At 43.9% G+C, this 20413-nt stretch overlaps 1 protein-coding gene across 4 annotated transcripts in view; it reads left to right on the top strand.

Moving 5' to 3' along the window:
- SNAP25 (synaptosome associated protein 25) overlaps positions 1-20413 on the top strand; it is an 82206-nt gene that overhangs the window by 4640 nt on the left and 57153 nt on the right. For 2 of the 4 annotated variants that reach the window (XM_081097382.1, XM_081097384.1), the window contains exon 2: positions 4537-4629. The exons of the other annotated variants lie outside the window; for them this stretch is intronic. The gene's annotated coding sequence lies outside the window, so the exon portion shown is untranslated. The remainder of the gene's footprint in view (positions 1-4536; positions 4630-20413) is intronic. 4 annotated transcript variants of the gene reach the window in all.

The following is a 20413-nucleotide window of genomic DNA, read 5'->3' as shown; positions in this document are numbered from 1 at the left end:
CCTATTTCAATTCTGGCTCTCAAGTGTCAAGGGACTATACTCATCTGTTCTTTACCAAAATGCTTGCAGAAAAGACATCCTTAGGATAACGTTGTGATTTTCAAGTGACTCCCTGGGGGAAATCTGGAGGTAGTGACCTTTGATGCTTTATAGGAGGTCACACTGGTGGTGTTATACTGAGTGCAGAGGGCTTTTCAAATCTAGTTAAGAGGGAGGGAGGAGATGTGGCATAGCAATGAGGAAGCTAGGACATGAAGAGTAGACAAAGAGGTGTGTGTGTTGTTGTTTTTTTAGTTAGTCCTACAGGAGGAAAGAGACTTAAGAGAAATTTCCAGAGATCCCCAACTTCACTTTGAGCTCTTCAAAATTGCTGTTATTACTGTAATGATTGTAGCAACTCATTTCTACATCATTTTTTCCTCAGGGATCTCATAGCACTTCACTCAATATAAAAGACAAAGCAGTTTCTGATACCTAAATGAATGATGCCAACTATAGTTGTATGAGTTTATATATAATATCAGGTAACATTTAGTAAGCCATAAATCTGATTTAGAAGGACAGATATATCTAAAGCAGTGACTAATCAGAGTAGGCCTGTGGGGGAGAAGAGCGAGCCCTAATTCTGAAAGCTTTTACCTGTACTAGCTCACTGAATCTCATAACAACCTTGTAGTCAGGGTACTGTTATTATTTTTATTTTACAGATAGGGAAGCTGAGGCAGAGAAAGGCTATGTAGAGCCTCATCACAGAGTGGAGCCAGGATTTAAATGCAACCACTCTGACTCCAGAGGCTAAGCTTTTAACTACATACTGTGCTACCTCTTGCATCATTCACATTTTCCAGTTTGGTAAAAGGAGGCACAGAGAATGGACGTGATTTTATTTTATTTATTTATTTTTTGCAGCATCTTTTCTCCCTCAATTGGGCAGCAGGGTGTGATGGCAAAGGATGCTGATCAAGAGTCAGGAGACTGGTTCTAGTGCTGAAGCAACTGCTTGTAATTTCCTGTTTTGGAATTACACCATCTTTAAATAAGTCACTCAACCACTGTTGAACTCAGTTTCTTCATCTGTGGAATGGCAGAACTGGACTAATGGTTTCTAGTATTCCTACCATTCAGAAGTCAGGGAAATCAGTGCTGAAAACGGATAGGCCTAGGTCCGGTGCCCTGATGGTCTCATCTGGCACTGCCTTAGTACTGCTTTCGGAACTGACCAGACTCCCTCCCCCAACATAATATTAATTACACCCACAGCCTCTCTCTTACTCAAAGTCTCTCTCTCTCTCTCTCTCTCTCTCTCTCTCTCTCTCTCTCTTTCTCTCCCCCCCCCCCCCCCCCGCAATAATTGCTTTGCCATCATCTCTCTGGAGTCTTCTTTCTGGTCGACCCTAAGAAGTCCTGTCTTTTCCCCCACAGCCCTGCCCTGAGTCATCAGTGCTTTGGGGATCTCCCACCCTTCTCAATCAGATTCATTGCTGTCTGGCACAGACCTTTCTCTACAACTTTCCTAAACATTGTATCATTCTTTTTTTCATCTAATTAACTCTTTTTTTATTCCTTTCTGTACCCCCTTTGATCATCTCCTATAGCCACTTTAAGTCTGAATTAAAGTAATTTACTAGCTGCTATTTCCTCACTCCTTTTCCTTCCTCTGTTACTTTAGAAAAGAGAAAACAGAAGCTTTTATAGAATCTGTGAGCCCTTACATACTTAAAAAGTAACATTTCCATATGACCTGAATTACATGATATTAGTAGCCAGCTCAAAAACTAATCAAATCTGGAGGATGAGGGTGTGTTGCAAAATAACATTTCAAAACAGCTTTAAGCACAAAGGATGAGGAGAGGAGGAAGTTTTAAAGACTAGGAGTTTTAAAGGTCAGAGGCTAGCAACCGGCAGCATGATATTAATTAGATTCATCGTCCCATGTGAATTAATTCACATGTTTCCAAAAAGCCATGTTCTTGTTGCTACAGCTCCATTTCTACTGCAGATGTCAGCATCTTTTCCAGAGTATGGCTTGATGTTACCAGAGGAGATCCTAGCTGATTTTCTTCCTGCTGACTCATAGAGGTTGGCGTCACTAGTGACGAACTGATAAGAACAAATCTGTATGCCCAAAAAGGGATGGGAGAAAATCCTTTTTAAAGGACATTCCAGTAATGTTTCCTTTTAAATGTTTTAACAACCATTCAGAGGAACTCAAAGTGCATTCCCATGTCTGCACCAAATTGATGCTGAGTGACAGCTGCACTAGGGTTTATGAATTGTTTTCTTTGGTCTGGAAAAAATACATTCGATCATCTTAGGCAATAAAAGTCGAATTCTGATCCATCGAAGGGGAAACTTACAACAATTCACTGATCTTTACTTCTGTGTTTGGGTTTTGTTGTTGAACTGATTTTGTTTCCTCACAAAGTTGCCTATTTCTCGTATCTTAAATGGAGAGTTTGCACTTTTTGCTGACTCACCTCACCTTGTCCTCCAAGATGGCCCATTTTATACTTGAAGAATAAGCTTATTTTCCTGCTAAAATGGTAGATTCTAGCAAATGACCATCTGGTCTCAGCCTCCACATCACTTCCTATATCCAAACTAGTCACACATTTTGAACTTGGGAGATGATTTTTCATGCCTGTAGGCTTGGATTAGTGCTTCTGTCCTTTACTGATGACAGCATGTAAGAAAAAGAGTCTCTTACGTGCCCCCCTGAGACCAGAGTCACCCTGCTTTCCAAACACATCAATCTCCAACTTTTTCCCCAAAAAATATCCAGTGCCTCTTTGCCTAGGAGAGAAAAATAAACCTAGTTGATATGCTAAGTCAGTCCCATTTATCTTTTTTAAACTACGTATGTTTAACAGTTCCTTTATAGATCCATTTAGCCTTAAGAAAAAGCTATCACCAAGTAAACATTGAATTCTGCATTTCTTTTTCCCGGTTCTTCTCTTGAACCAAGTCTAAAACCACTGGTCGGTTATTCTGCACCCTGCTTTCTCAGCTTAGAATGAAGATATTACTTATAACCATAAGAAAGAAAGTAATTAACTTTTTGAATGTCTATGGTATGCCCTACTAGGCCCTTCACATACATTATCTCATTTAATTTTTATGGCAACCTTAAAAGAGTTTGGAATTCTTGTCTTTCCGACTACAACATCCATGTTGTTCCCCACTACCCCATGAGTTTTTCAGTGAGGTGTGCATAATCCATTGAGATTTTCTAATAGAAAGCATACCCCTAGCATGTAGAACATGTGATGGCAAAATCCAAAGAACTTGGTCCTCTGGGCTGAAAAGTCAGGTCAGATATGATAGTATGAGTGACTCAATATCCAGACAAGCTCAATGAGCCCTAAATTGAGAGTCAGATGAGTGAATACTTAGCTCATCTCTGCCACTTCAACAATATCACCCTAACCTGAACCAAGTCTCAGGTTTTCACATCTGTAAAAAAGAAAGTAGCTGTCACGCATATGTCCATGGTTGTCATGAAACCTAAATGAGCTGATGCTAGTGAAGTACTGTTACCTGCCCCATTCTGAGAGAGAGGAAGGGACTGTTGCTATCATGTGTCATTATCTGCCATTTGCCAGATTTCCAATGTTCCTCATTACAGGTTACATGGGGGCTCGATGCTTCATTTTCTGATATTGACTTTGCTTTAAGAAACAACAAGTCTTGGAATCACATTACTTTTTTAGCTTGAGCAGCATGCATGATAAAATGGGAAAATGTGTTAATAGTCTCTGATTTTTCTATTTGAGGAAGGATTTTTAAAATGCCTTTGAATAGTATCTCTGGGAATGGCCTCATAGTTCTCAGGATAACATTTGGAGACCAAAGAGGCTTGGTTATTGTTCAACTAAACACTAGCCTCCTTTTGCTCAATGCCTTGGGTTTTTAAGGCCCTCGAGTAGTTAAGAGATGATATGCAAAATTTCCTGCTATTCTTTAGCTTAAGAAAAATAAATTTTCCGTAAGCTATTTAGTGAAGCATTATTAAAGCTGCATCTGTTAGCTTCATTTTGTATTCAGCTTTGTGTTAAGGTTTGTGGGGGAGGGTTGGGTTCCTTATTAAATATTGTGTATGCACATGCGTGTTCTTGTACCTGCATACAGTATGCAGACAGAGAGGTGCAAACACAGACTTTCTCACAGTCAGTCTCCTACATGCATCATGTCATTCAGAGCCTTTAGCTTTATTTATATAAATATAAAATATAAAACCTGCATCGGCTAGCTATATGAACTGAAAAATGTACGCTCCTAAGCCACATTTACAGAATGATTTCACTTCATAGTTGGAAAAGAATTCTGAAGCAAACAGAAAAGAATTCTGTTTGCAGCAGTGACCTAAAATTCTGCTTTGGGGACATTTCATGCAAATCCAGGCCTACAAGACAAGAGAGCACTTTTGAGCATCGACCATGTGCTAGTTATTATATTACTGTCTATTGTGGCTAGTGTTATATTTAATTTCTACAGCAACCTCCTAAGTGGTGACTGTTATTTTCCACACTTGACTAGAGAGGATACTACTTGGTCAAGGTTCTACCAAAGATTCCAAGGAGATAATCACCACTGCTACTCCCTCCTTGAACCTACTGATACATAGACGCGGTAAGTGATAAAAAGAAGAAGAAAATTAGGCTTTTTGTTAAAGCCTGATTGGAAAAAAAAGGTTGCGACCAGCAGCCAGAATCAGCCTGCTCTTCCTACTCCTAATCCTACTTCATACCTAGACATTGGGATTCACCAAAGGAGAAAGGGCTACAGAGATATATTCAGTAAGACAGAAGAGCTAGAGCACCTTAGGTTAGGGGTGGGCAACCTTTTTGTGAGTGCGTGCCAAAACCAGCAAAATCTCTGACTCAAAATTCTTCTGCGTGCCAACCCTAATTTTTTGAGAACATGTTATGCCTACTTGATATCTCTTAAGGTGTATGTATGTGAAGAACCTTAAAGAAATAATAAAATTCATCCGAGCAACAAAAACACAGTATATGATGATGAAAAATACCTTTATTTTTTAGTGTATACATGTACACTAATAGTCCGACAGAAAACTTTATGACTCCGTTTGACATTATCAGTAGGACTTTTGCTGCTGCATCACTGATGACAGATTTTACATCAGGTTTATATTTCATGACCTTCAGAGATATGCACGAGCTACTACTTTCATCCGTCAGGCTACTCCTATTACGAGACTTAACAAAATTCATCACTGAGAACAAAGATTCACAAGTGTATGTGGATGAAACCAAAACACTGGTCAGATCTAGGAAGGCAGGGAGAGTTAAGGCAGAGGCATAGAAATTGCTCTTCCCCTCTCTCGTCAATCCATGTCTATGGTCTTTAAGATAACTTTTTATGTAAAATTATTTATTTATCTAAGATGCACCTACACTGAATTTATCTGAAAAATAAAAAAGTTGATATTAAGAAAAAAATTGTAAATGGAAGATTATAAGAGAGGGTTTCGCATGCCAGCAAAAGTTACTGGCGTGCCATGTTTGGCATGCATGCCAGGGGTTTCCCACCCCTGCCTTAGGTCCTGCTTCCTTCCTCCACCATCTTTCCCAAGGTGCAGAACCTGCCTCCGAGGTGTGTGGCTTGGAAGAGCAGGAAAGGTTAGCTTGCTGTGGGCACACAGATCCTAGAGAAAAAGCCAAGTGGAGGGCCGAGCTATGCTTGCTTACTACCTATTTCCCATCTCACAGAGCACTTCCGTTGGGGGTGGGAGGGCCAAATAAAGGAAGGGGTGGAGGGGATGGTGGAAGCTATCTTCCCAATACTGGTCTTCCCAAAGAGTGGGGGTTCCCATCCTAAGGGACAAGGTGGAAATTGATGAGTCTTTGAGAAGGAGAAAATGGTTCCTTATCTTTCGCACAGCTAATAAGAGAGAGAACTTGAGTTTGAATTTAAGATCCCAAGTGCCATGCTACTGACCCTCCACAGGCAGTGATGCATTATTCTAGTCCACACTCTCAAGCTGGGGCCTTTGGACCAGCAGCGTCAGCATCACCCAAGAGTTTGTGAGAAAGACATTTCTCAGTCCCCACTCCACACCTATTGAGTCTGAAACTACGGGTGGGGCCAGGTTGTTCTGTTTTCATCACCTCCAGGGGATTTTGGTGTGTGCTCAAGTTCGAGAGCCAGTGTCCTAGAGATTTTAGCTGTTCCTTCAAGTGTTCACATTGATCTTGAACTGGGTCTGATGAGGACGTGTGGCGTTTCCACTGTTCTCTGCCTTGCAAAAGCTGTGACTAGGTTCTTGGAGGAAGAAAAGCTGTCCTGGGCCACTGCATAGAGTTTCCGCTCACCTTTCTAGACTTAGTAATAAAGATGCTATTGTTTATCAGAATGAGTTGGAAGGATGAGGAAGGTGAGAGTCCACTGAATAAGGATGGGGTCTTGGGAGGGGAACAGAGGACTCCTTTGTTATGCCTTTTCCCCCTGCAACAATAAATATGGCTCCCAGAATTCCCCACCCAAAAACCTACCAAAATTTAAAATCTCACCAGACGATACAATAGCCCCTTCCTTCTGTCTAAAGTCCCAGCTTGCAGCCTCTGAAGGATACCCACTGTACAAAGGATAAAGCAGCTTCCATTGCTTCTCCTCTGGGCCCCTTAGTAAACTGCCTCAGTGGCAAGGAAGCAGCCTGCCCCTTTTCCATGCATCCCTCCATTTTCTTGTTTCTTCCCTGGATCAGAGCTCCAACTGACCTTGGAAAAAGGATCCTCACATCACCCTCCTTTTCTGCCCTCCTCTCATGTACTAGTAGAACCAGAGATTTGGGTTGCTTGGACAGACCTTGTTAATGGAATTTTTAAAAAATGACAAATAGCCCTAGCCGGTTGGCTCAGTGGATAGAGTGCTGGCCAGTGGACTGAAGGTCCTAGGTTCAATTCTAGTCAAGGGTGCACACAAGCTCTACCCCCAGCCCTAGATGAGGCTTGTGTGGGAGGCAACCAATAGATGTGTCTCTTTCACATAGATGTTTCTCTCTCTGTGTCTCTCCCCTTCCCTTCCACTTTCTCTATAAATAAATAAATAAATAAATAAATAAATAAATAAATAAATGACAGATAACTAGACACAAAGATAAATTACTTGCTAAACTTGCAAGGTGAGCATTGCAGCCAGGGCTGCTGACTCACAGTTCAGTGCTCTCCCACTGCCCTGTGCTGCCTTGCCATTTCTGCCTCCATCTCTTCCAAATTTTCTCTCCAGCACAGTGTCACACTCCGATCGGGAAACCTCTCAGGCTGTTGTTATCCTCAGAGAACTTTGGCCTCAAATGGTGACACACCATCTATAAAAGTGGGGTATGAACATTCCTATAATTCTGCACTGCCAGGCAGAGCTTCCTGAAAAAGTTAGCTATGTTGCTTATATCTATTTGGATTTTGCGCATGACAGAAATAAAAATATAAATTGTCCTGGCAAAACTGGAGATCGATTGGCTCAAAAAAATCTGAATAAATATTGAACAGTCAAACCATTGAAAGGACAAAGAGGTAGCTAGAATTCAGAAACAACTCAAGCCCAGTGTTTAAATACTGCCGATGCATTGTCTCTGCACCTGTCCCTTTTTCTTTCATTACACAGACTTCACTTCTCTGGCTAAAAAGCCAGTTACTCCCTGCATACACCAGAAACATGAACACCCAATTTGTACTTCCAACACGTCCACTATGGAAAAAGGACTGCCATTTGTTGTCTATATCCCATGCTCAAAATCTCAGAGAAGGGCTCTGATTGGTCCAGCTGGGCTTGCTGCCCAGCTTACACCAATCAATTGTGGGCACGGTGTGTCATGGAATAGTATATTTACATGCTGGAACCCCACAATTCAATTGGGGGAAGAATCAGTTTCAAAGCAGATGTAATAAGTCATCCTCCCTTCTCTGCTTCAAAAGCTTGGGATGGGTAACAAACCATAGGTGAAATGCCTGCTTCTTTAGAAGAAGAAACTCGCTTGACCTAAAGAACATAGAATAACTTAACTGAAGTGAAGGATGGCTCTTTCACATCTTTCTGGGCTCAGACTTTCCTGATTTTGTAGGATGTTCTCTCCTCATTATAATTCATTCATTCATCAAATATGTATTGTCCTCTACCAGATGTTAGGCACTGTTGTAAGCAATGGGAATAAGCAGAGAACAACTGATCAAGCCCTGAGGTCACAAAGCGTACATTTTAGTGGAGAGTGACAGAAAGTACTGTCAATAAAATAATATAGGACAGAGGGGATAAGTAATGACCTCAAGAGAGTAGAGTGCTGACTTAGAGAGGGTCCTGGGAGAAGGCCTTTCTGAGAAATGGCATTTAAGCAGAGACCAAATCACCTGAAGGCCCAGTGATTTTGATTTCCCACTCACTCTGTACCTTTATTAGAACCTTGGCACTTGATTCTATTGTGTATCAGCAAGAAACATAAATTGGACCTTGGTCTAAATAATACAGGTATGATTTCCCATTATCTTCTCATTTTTCTCTCAGATTTCAAAACCTGGAGCACTTATAGCTTCAGGGTACAGTAAGAGAAAGTGACTCTATGAAACCCAAACAGCCCACAGTGGCAGAAATTGAGGATTATGGTCCTCTGGTCCAAGTTTTTCCTCCTTTGGCTCACTTTGCCTCTTAGCTTGACCTTGCTATATGCACGGATATCCTGATGAGCTGAGCACTTATGGCCTCTTTAGGCTGATGAACTCAAAAATGAGAGCCAAACCAAGGATACTGATACAGGATAGTTAACTAAGTGGTGAAGTTCCCTTTAAGCCTGTAACTCGTCCTTCTATCTAGTTCCTACTATAGCTATTAGGCTGTGTTCCATGTGGGCTTTATAAGGACATACTGGTATGTGGCCCACTGGGGGGAAATATGAGTGTACCAGTAAGTCCTTGCCTCAGCCAACCATAATATTGAATTTGCTACGAATTTCCTTAGACACAAGAAGGGATGGGAAAAGGAGTGAAGTAAGGAGAGGGAATAAAAGGAGAGCCTCCCACCTCTGCATTCATTGACTGGAGTTCCTCTTTCCATCAATCACCAAAAAGACCCAGGAGAAAGCCAAGTCATTTTTGATCCAATGAGGAGGTAAACATGAAGAGTTGGCATCTGATTGAATGACGGGATGCAGGAAGGCACACAAACCCTAAAAGAGGAAGTGGGCACAAAGAAGCTGTTAGGCTACAAGATCTTTTTTCTAGACCAGAAAATTCAGGTTCAAGGCCATGATCTCATTCCACTAGCTCTAGTCCCTTCTTTCTCTAGCATTCCGGGAGTCTGATTTTCTTTCTTTTGTTTGTGCTATTTGAGCTTGTTTTTAACTTTGGTTTCCTGAATAAAGCTTTTGTGTATTATTAAATTAGAAATAAGTCTCACATGAGTGTCTCCTTTATGTTTTTTTGTTTGTTTTCCTCCTAGATCTACTCACAGCCCTGACCAAATAGATCAGAGTTGGCCTCTGGGTGGAGCAGGCAAGGACCCCTTGATCATAATTGAGGTGCCTCTTTTGGATGTAACAAGCTGGTGACTTAAAAAAAGTCTTATATACAGAGACTGAATTTTTATCAGATCACTTACCAAACAATCAGATACAACTAGAATCAGATACAACTAGAAGTTTCCTGGGTTATTTTGACACAACTTTTTTCTACAGTTGTCTTCATAAGTTATGTTAATATTTTGAGAGACAGAATTGGGCAAATAGGCACTAAAATAAATCAACCAAGTTTAAAATATTTTTATCTGAATATAGTTAGCTTTTTGCTTTTTCCAATGGACCCTACTGGCAGTTTGGTAAAGCCTATAGGTCTCTTTTCATAGTGATATTTTTAATGTATGAAGTAAAATACATCACTTGTTATATAACAAAAAAAAACTGCATCCGGATTTCCTAGCTATTACCCTAAAACTTAGTGGCTTGAATAGCTACCATTCAATTTCTTATTGCTACTGGTTCTATGAATTCAGTAGGTGGTTCTTCAGTCAGTTGATAGGTTGGCTGGGGTCTTCTTGGTCCATGAATGGAGATTGGTGCTGGCTTTCGGCTAGGGTGACAGGAGTGATTAGACCGCATGTCTCTCATCATCCAAGAACAGCAAGAGAGGGCACTCTCCAATGTGTAAGCACTTTCAAGTCTATTTAGGTCACATTTGCTATTGTCTCATTGGCCAAAGTAAGTCACATGGCCAAGTACATAGTCAGTGTGGGAGGGGCCACCCAAGATTATGAATACTGAGAGAGGAATTATTAGGGCCATTTTTGCAAAAAAAAAAAAAAAAAGAAAGAAAGAAAGAAAGAAAGAAAGAAAGAAAGAAAGAAAGAAAAAAAGAAATCTACCACAGCCCCCAATGATCTTGGAAGCTTAAGTCAGAGAAAGCCCCTCCACATACCACAGGCTGGGGACTAGACTCTGGTTGTCCATCCTGGTGCATCATAACTTCCACTAAATTCCACAACCCAGGGGACTGAGGATGGGTTTTCATTACCGTACTGCCATAGGCCTTCCAATTTCTTTTCCAGCCAAACTTGCAGACTTAGGGTCTAAGTTTAAGGTATCCTTGGGTCAAGAGGAATACCTCTCTGCATCTCTCCAAGCTAAGCAATCACAGATCCAGATGTCTGGTAAATTCAGGAGAGAGTCAAAGAGAAATTTTTTTCTTTGAATATTGAAAGTGAATAAGCCTTTCTAGATTCAAACTGGGAAAAAACACACGTCAGCTTCTTACTGCTTTGTGATGATGTTTCTTTATATGAAATTTCACTTGGACTTGTCTTAGTGAGGACAACTTTATTTGAATTTTTTCTCTGTCCTTGCAGAAGTGCCCACTGTTTAAGCAAACCCTGTTTTGTCCTCTAGTTGCAAGAGCTCCCCATAATGGCAGAAACAATTCTCTGCCAGCTCTCTGCCCAGTGAGCACTTTGGAAATGGGAGCCCAAGGGAGGAGGCAGTGGAAAAAACCCTGAAGGCTTTTCAACTGTGCTGCTGGGCCATGGATAACAAGCCAGGCACTGGTACTGGGGCCTTGCGGCAGGCCCCACCAGAGCCTCCGTCTTAGGTCTTCCACAGATTAGCAGGGGATGTCTGACTCACCCCGCTGCCTAGCTGGGCACTTCCAAAGAACATTCTGAATCCTAGCTGTATATTTTCTCAACTCACTTTAGATATCAGTGAGCAGACCCCTTAAGGTCAGAACCTGGGCAGAAGAACTGTCCACTCTTTCAGACACTGCACCAGCTTCAGTTTACTGAGCTCCCAAAGCAAATGAAATTAAAGGCTTCTAAATTATCCTTTAGTTGGGTCCTCCCAGAAGCAGACCTGAGAGAAGGATGAATGCACTTGTTTTATTTGAGAGATGATCCGAGGAAGCTCTGGTAGGTAAGCAGGGAAGCTACACGGATGGGAAGGAAGCCAATACAGGGGGCATTCTTGAGCAGGTTACCACCTGCTGAAGCTCACTCCTGAATTTCCCCCACCCCAAGGGAATCCGGGCTATTTATTCACCAACTTCCATCCTTCAGTGGCTAAGAGGTGTAAACTGGTACCCAGCCCTGTGTAAGGCCCGAGATTGGAGAACTCCCTAAGGCAGTGAGTGAGTGGTAGGTGCTTGCAGTAGAGGCCCTCAGAATATACAGGAAAGGTGGGTGTCAAGGAGATGTAGGTAGAGCTTCGAGAATGGCTGCTACAATTTTGCAAACTGTCATCTCCAGACACTCTGAGCATCACAATAGCTGTCTCCAGCTTTGGTGCATTCATATATGTCAGCATATGTTCCAACACATGTTCACTGGGCTCCTACTAGGTACCATTTATTCAGCACCCATGTGCCAGGCACTAAGCTAAGGTTTTGGAGTATATTGTCTCATTTGACCCCCATGACAACCTGCAACATAGTTTTATTTTGCAGCTGAGAAAACTAAGATGGAGGTTAAGTAAATTACCTAAGTCCCTCAGCTTGGAAAGGCAGAGCTGAGATTCTCATCTAGACCCATCGTCAAGACCAAGTTCCGTCCACTGTAATCGCCACCCCAATTAGGTGGAGAGTCTATTCTGCTGACTTGAGAGAAAGGCCAACCATGCCCAGCCCCTGCCCCACCATCTCTCTAGAACCCCCCTCCTCTTTGTTTCTCTTGTCCCTGTATCTGTGGTTCTCACGTTGGATCCAGAGAATTAACTTCTGTCCCTTTGGTGTCCGAACACTCTCTCAGGGCAGTGGGTTGTCCCTCACGTCCTCCAGGCCCCAATACCCTGGGCGCTATGACCACTTTCTCCAAGCTCTGCATCTTTGAATCGCTGGGTCCTTAAACATCCTCCAACTCACACCCAACCATGAGCTGTGCTCCTCCAGCCAGCATCTGTCAGGCGCTTTGGCAGGTCCTGCCACCTAGGTATCCTCCTGAAGGAATCAGAGAACTATCTCTTTGTGGCATCTTGTGACGTTAAGGCTGATTTCACCTGTGAGCTCAAAGGAAATAGAACCCAATGATTTGTGTTTAAGCATCAGAACAAAATGGAAGTCCCAATTTACTGTTGTATTTTTTTTTTTAATACACTCCATTGATTTTTCACAGAGAGGAAGGGAGAGAGATAGAGAGCCGGAAACATCAATGAGAGAGAAACATCGATCAGCTGCCTCCTGCACATCCCCCACTGGGGATGCGCCCGCAACCCAGGCACATGCCCTTGACCGGAATCGAACCCGGGACCCTTCAGTCTGCAGGCCGACGCTCCATCCACTGAGCCAAACTGGTCCCGGCGTGAGTATTTTTAAAATAAAGTGGCACACGGTAAGGACCAAGAGAAGGAATAATTAGTTCCAGAGGAGTGGGAGGGAGGCGGCAGCTCTCACAGTCTCAGAGAAGGTACCGCAGCAGTAAACACAGAACTTCAGCTGCCAGGTGGCAAAACCATATATATCAAAGGGAGTGGGTGGGGCGCAAAGCAGTGCTGCACAGCTCCACTTTACAGACGATAGAACTGACTTCATGAGCATCATACTGTCATTTTGAACAAGAATATCAATAGAACATCGATGCCACCTCTGGTGCTCTGAAGCCAGCATCGGTGAGTGGCCAATTCTCTCCAGCTCTCCCAGGACAAAACGGAAAATAAAGCTGTAATGGGAAGAACTAAAAGAATGGGGCTGAAGTCTTCGATGGAAATGCCCCGGTAAAGATCAGAGAGAGTATGTTTTATACCATGGGTCCAAATACCCAGGGACAAAGTCCACAGTGTTTTAATGGAGACGGAAGAGTAGGGGTCATCTGTCATTCACACCTAGTTTTGATTCCTTCTTAGATCCCAACTCTAGGTGCTTTGATCTACTCAGCCATCTCTGTGCCCTCATGTGTGAGGCTACATCCTGGAATCATGGAATGTTGAGCTGCAAGAAATGTTGGGAAGCCTCCAACTCAAAGCTCTTACTCACATGTAAGGACACTGCTGCGACCTTGTTAAATAAGCGCTTGTTAGATAAAGCCCCCACGCTACTCACAATACCCATTGGCCTTCCTGAAGTAGAGGAGCAGAGGGAGACAAGGCGGGTAGGAGCCCTCGGATTTCAGAGAGGCAGCACCGGGAACCCACAGGGGCCGTTCTGGAACCCAGGTGTATTCCCTCTCTATTGCTATGCAACAATATTACTGCAGACCTAGTAGCGTAAAGCATCACACATTTATTGTCTCACAATTTCCATGGGTTGTGCGTCTGGGCACAGCCTGGCAGGGCTCTCTGCTCAGGGGCTCACAGGTTGGACTCCAGGGGCCAGCAGGGCTGCTTTCTCATCTGGAGCCTGAGGTTCACTTCCAAGTTCATTCAGGTTGTTGGCAGAGTTCAGTTCCTCGCATGGAAGGACTGAGGGCCGTTTCCTGGCCGACTCTCAGCCATGGACCCCTTCAGTTTCTTGTCAAATGCCCCACTGATTTTTGCAAGAAGGGCCAGGTCCCTCCTGATTAGGTCAGGCCCACCCCAGGGAATCTCCCTTTTGATTATCTCAAAATCAACTAATTAGAGACCTTAATTACACATGCGGAATCCCATCATCTTTTCTCATAACATAACCTCATCACATCCTGTCACATTCATAGGTGTCACCCACTCTCCAGGGGAGGAGATTACACACAGAGCTTGGGCCCCAGGGGTGGGAACCTTAGGAGCTATCTTAGAATTCGTCCCCCACACTGGAGAAAGCCCAGTTCTGCCTCCTTCAGCTATCCAGGTGCTCCGACCCTAGAGGGCACCTGGATCCACGTCCCACAATCAGAGGCCTCCATAATGACTATTTCTCATTGGCCTGGCCTCCTTCTGAACTGGGTAATTTTGATGTTTGCAGATCCACCCACCAGCCTGAGTTGGTGCCCGTGGGCATTTTTCTAGCCTGATTGCCTCAATCCACAATCATTGTCCCAGAAGAGAGGAGGCCCGCAGAGCTCGGGAAGAGCAGGCAGGAGCCTCTAGAGCATTCAGCTTCCAGTGTTTGCAGTTAGTGTCCCAGGGAGCGAGGCGAGTGGCCTCATCACTGTGTGCAGCCAGCCATCACTGTGTGCAGCCAGCAATCACTGCGGACTCTGGGGGGTCCCTGACATGAGCTACAGAAACACTGCTGTGAAGCAGCTGCTGGGGGTACTGGGGATGCCCTAAGGCTCCCTGAGCTTTCATGGAGCCCAGCAAAAGGGCTGGGGCTGCCCACCCAGCTCAAGGGAGGCCAGTGTGGACAGCGGGGCCCTCAGCATACTGAGCCCTGACAAAGCTGGGCTGCCTTGAGCCAAAAAGGAGCAGCAAAGGCCTTGGCCAGAAAGACAGGGATTGAGGCAGACCTCAAGGGAGCAGGCTGCCAGGGTTGGAGGAGCAATCAGGGGGCAAGGGTGGTGTCTTTGTTCTGTGCATCACAGGCAGCCTGGCAATGCCTCCTGACTCAGAAGGCAGCAGGTGGGTTCAACACTGGATCCTCATCATGCAGAGTTGAAGCCTGAAGCGGCCGTCGATTCTCCCTCCCTCCTCTGTCATTTACCACGTACTAACTGAGCATCTACTGAGTAGATTCTACTCCATGCTTAGTGCTGCTCTACTCACTGAGATAACAGGGGTGACCTTGTCGGGCAAGAACTCCTTTTGTGGAGATAACATTTTAGTGGGAGGAGACAGATATCGAACAAACCAAAAGACAGACAAGAACAATATCAGATGGGGATGAGGCTAAGCAGGAGATTAAACTAAGGCAATGTGTGAATGGGAGACGAGATCAAAGCAGGCATCTGAGGAGATGACAGGTGAGCACCTGAAGGGAAGGGACCAAGGGAGCGAAGTTGGTGTGTTTTCAGGATGCAGTGGGCCCATGTTGTTGGAGGGAAGTGGACAGGAGAAAGGTGGTGTGAAATGAGACCAGAAAGTTAGGGAGGACCAGATCGGCATGGCCTGGAGAGGCTGGCTTTTGTTTGAAGAGCATTGCAGGAGGGTTTTGTTTTGTTTTTGTTTTTTTAATGTTTCTATTAATTTCAGAGAAGAACGTTGAGGGAGAGAGGTAGAAACATCAATGATGAAAGAATCATTGATCGGCTGCTTCCTGCACGTCCCACACTGGGGATCAAACCTGCAACCTGGGCATGTACCCTGACCAGGAATCAAACTGTGACCTCCTGGTTCATAGGTCAACACTCAACCACTGAGCCATGCTGGCCAGGCTGGGAGGAGGGTTTTAAGAAGGGGATTGGTATGATCTACTTTAATCATTTCACAAGGTCACTCTGGATTGTGGTGGAGCAAGAGCGGAAACCGGGAGCCCAGTAGGAGAAATTGCAGCTTCTGAGTTTGGCTATGAATGAATAAATGTGGACCAGGGGAGATGATGTGACTTACTCAGGGGCTCCTAGCTAGTAAGGGGTGGCCAGTGGGTGAGCAGCATCAGGTGGGGCCATCAGAGAACCCTACGCTGACTTAAGTCACATTCCCTGATTGCAGTGGGATTCGTGTGCAAGTGATTCCCTGAGGAAGGATTCGCAGGTCAGCCAATAAAAACGTGACCAAAGCAGGATGGGGCAGGGGAAATCCCAGCAAGGATGTGGACTCAGTTGGGGACCAGCCTCAGCCTGATCCCAGGAGGAGCTCCGGACTACAAATTGGCTCACAGTTCGTCCTGCCTTGAGAGAAGGAGGTAGCCCTGTATCTGTCTGTCGTTGGCCAGCCTGGAGTGCACGGGCATGTAAACTCCCAGGGATCTCAGTGGCAGTGGGCCTGTCAACCAAGGGCAGGTGTCAGGAAAAGTCACAGGTATACACTGAGCCAGAGCAAGCCCAGCATCTGGGGAACTGGTGCACCTGCCAGCACAGTGTAACAGCGGTCTGGGCATCTCCAGCATCCTTTATAGTAGTCATGACCTTCCTGAGTGAGGGAAGAGGGATGACTAGACTATGCAATGCCCCATTGCAAGAAAACATTGGATCCAAAATTTTAAAAATAAATTAAATGAGCTAACATGGGAGGTCTGTTACAGGAGGAACTTCATTGCCCACAGGTTCTCTTCAAAACACCTTTAAATAGCTCCCACTATGCACTGAAAATAGGAATTGATTTATGGGTGTTCCATTCACTCAGCTTCTCAGGAATAAATTCATTGCGTGCTGGAAGGTGTCAACACCCAAGCTCTGCACTCTGAATAAAACAGCAGCAAGAGGAGTTTATTTCAAGGTATTCAGCCTGCAAGTCGGGAAACTCGAGGCTATGGGAGCAACAAGTTCAGAGTTGCTTACAGACTAAGGGATATTTTATTTGGGTTTTTCACCTGATTGGTTGCCAAGTGGTTTTCTTCTCTATTTGGATCAGAGTAGCTGAGTCAGGGGAGCGGGGGTGTTCAGAGATGGTGTGAACAGATGTGGAGTTTGGGGACTGGCTGGTGTCCTTTTCTGAATTTTGAGAAGAGCTGTACCTTCGCAAAAGGTTAGGTTAAGTTTCCTTTATGTGCCTGTGTTGACCCTCTCCTTTGTCCCTGACATAAGTGACTCCGGTTTAGTTTGATTCCATAAAGGTTACATCTGGATATCTATTTAGCCAACATAAAAGGGAATTAGGATTAGGCCCACCTAACCAGTGCTTTAGAGTGTCCCACCAAAGAGATCTGATTCTGATTCTGAGAGTAAATGTGGCCTATTCCCAGGGAGAGCTGCCCCAGGAGGAACCTCTGCACTGCGACCACAAGAAGGAACCGTGGCTCGGACAGACCACCTGAACAAAGTGGCCCCTGGTGCCCTTCTCAGCTGTGTAGCTCTTAAGAATGTAGATCAGTGGTTTCCAAGATTTGTCAATACATCAGAGTCTCCTAGGATCTTATAAAAATTCCAAAGCCCAGGCCATATCCTAAACCAATCAAATCTCTATTTCTGAGGGCATTTAAAATATATGTATATTTATTGATTTCAGAGAGGAAGGGAGAGGGAAAGAGAGATAGAAACATCAATGATGAGAGAGAATCACTGATCGGATGCCGCCTGCAGGACCCATACTGGGGATTGAGCCCACAACCCAGGCATGTGCCCTTGATCAGAATTGAACCATGACCTCTTGGTTCATAGGTCAATGTTCAACCACTGAGCCATGCCAGCTGAGCCTGAGGGCATTTTTTACTAAGCTTTTTGTTTTTGAGTAATTTTAGGTTTGCATCAAAGTTGCAAAGATGATATACCTTTCATCCAAAGACAGTATACCTCTCATCCAATTTCCCCCATGGTTAACACCTTAAATTATCATGGTTCATTTGTCACAACTAGGAAATCGACATTAGTTTATTACTATTATCAAAGTCCAGTTTTTATTTGGGTTCCACCAGCTTTTCCATTGGTGATCTATTCCTGCTTCTGGTTCCAATTCAGGTACCACATTGCATTTAGTTGTTATGTCCCCCCATCTCCTGTGGCCTGTGGCAGTTTTTCCATCTTTCTCTTTCATGACCTTGACATTACCGAGGAGCTTTGGCTTGGGGCCCTATAGAATGTCTCCCCATCGGGGTTTGCCTATCGTTATTCTTATCAGTAGGGCTATGGTTTTTTAGAAAGGATATGGCAGAAGTGAAGTGCCCTACTTGTCACCTCATGTCAGGGGAAACAGCAAAGTCATATGACATCACTGGTGATGTTCTAGTTTACTACTTGTCCAGGGTAGGACTGGTGTTCACCAGGTCTCTCTACTGTGAAGTTACTTTTCTCTTCCATACTCTAAACTTTGGAGGTGTGTCACTGAGTCTAGCCCACCCTCAAGGTGTGTGTGTGTGTGTGTGTGTGTGTGTGTGTGTGTGTGTGTAAGGAGGTCATAATCAAGCTCAATCTGAGGGACACATTTTTACAGCCACCATTCTGACCTGATCTCTTTGCCTTAGTTCCCAGTCACTTTTGTGCAAACTTTCTCAAATGATCCAGGACTTTTGAATACTCTTCAGATCCCCTGGGAATGAACCAGCACATCCAAACTATGTTATGTTGGGCAGGTTATTTAGTTCCTTCTGAGCCTCAGTTTCCTCACCTAAGAAATGGGTATCAATAGAGAACCTATTGCTAAGCATGATTGCAAGGATTAAATTAGTTAATGTCTACAAAGTTTTGAACACATTGCTGGACAGAGAACAAACAGTCTATACATGTTAACTACCAATAATAGTAACAATAGTAGTAGCAGTAGTGCCTTCCTTACTCCAGCCTTGTGTATGAGGTATCTACTGCCTCAGTAATGCACCTAATGTCATAAAGCAGAAAGTTGGAACTTAGATTTGAGAGGGGCATATTGAGCAACTCACTCCACAGTGTTTATTTAGTAAGTGAACACTTAATTAGCATTTACTCTGTATTAGGCTGTGTTCTAATCAGAGAGTACTTACTTACTCTTTACAAAAAGCCTGTGAGGTAGGAACTATTATTGTCCTCATTTTCCTGACAAGGAAACTGAGGCATAGTAACTTGCCTAAATGCACACAGCCAGTGAATTGGCAGAGCCAAGATTTGAACTGAGCCAGTCTGACTTCAGAGTCCATGCTCATAACCACTATGCTACACCAAGTGGTCCGGTACTGGGAGAGTCTTTGAAAGGGGGCTTTGCCTGGTCAGGGTAGAGAAGCCCAGTAGGGCAAACAGCTGTGAAATCTTGGGCAAGCTTATACAAGGCAAGTTGGGGACAGGGGTAGGGGGAAGAGAACTGGAGTGTTTGGAAAAATTAAAGAACCTCCTGGTTCCCCCAAAGCCAGCAGACATTATCTATCCTTTCCACAGAAAGCTCTCTCTCTCATTTGTCTCTAGTGTTTTCAGTTTCTGAACGTGTCCTTGGGAAAATGGACCGTGTCTTTGATTATAGGGAGATGGAAGGGGTAGGACACCTCTTTCAACAATTGGAACTGAAGGTCAGCGTAAGAGGATCTGGACCAAATACATCCTCGTGCTTTCTCTTCAAAACTGAAGCAATTCACCCTCCTTCGCTTTTTTGTCCGGGGTTGGTAATGCAAAAGAAGATTCTGATTGTGAGGATTTAGATGCTATCCAATTATGTTTCGGGAGGATGAATGTTCACTGGGATTTAGGAGTCTAAAATAAATATTGTTTCTGACAGTGTGGGTTTCAAAGTATTGCATTTAGGTTTGCAAATCCATATTCTTTTTTATTTAATATGTTTTATTGATTTCAGAGAGAGGACTGGAGAGGGAAAGAGAGATAGGAACATCAATGATGAGAGAAAATCACTGATCACCTGCCTCCTGAATGCCCCCTTCTGGGGATCAAACCCACAACCCAACATGTGCCCTGACCCGGAATTGAACTATGACCTCCTGGTTTATAGGTCAACGCTCAACCACTGAGCAACACCAGCCAGGCCCTAGATCCATATTCTTGCATCTGAACTCAACTTCAAACTTCTTGGTGACAGGAGTGCTACCTTATCCCTCTTTTACATGTACACACACTGAAAATTCCCACACAGTAGATGTTCGGTATGTATTTTTAAATGAACTTATAATTAAACAGACTCATGGTAATGTGCTGTGACTTATTACATATTTGAAATTGCATCCAAATTTGAGAGTTCAAGAGCACCTGCAAGTCATCAGCTATGTCCTTTCCTTTGCTTCATCTCGTCCCCATATAAAAGCATTTTTCTGCTTCCAAACTTGAGGAGGAATAAGGGTGTGTTAATTTACATCATGATTCAAATTTTAAACATACCATTACCGACACCTGTGAGTTCAAAGCCCAGGGAACAAGTGTCCTTGACCATCGGTGTGGTTAGTGACGCTCACTGGAACTCATCGTACACTTGAATATATTGACCCCACTTCTGTCTGAAGCCTGCTGGGAAAACTCAGAATCCCAACAGTTTCACTGGGCATGTGGTTCGGAGCTGATTCTGACCCATTCT

Source organism: Myotis nattereri (assembly GCF_964212035.1).
Source record: "Myotis nattereri genome assembly, chromosome: 8".
NCBI classification, from domain to species: Eukaryota; Metazoa; Chordata; class Mammalia; order Chiroptera; family Vespertilionidae; genus Myotis; species Myotis nattereri.
Note: the sequence above shows the minus strand (reverse complement) of the source record. Positions and strands in the feature narration are given on the sequence as shown.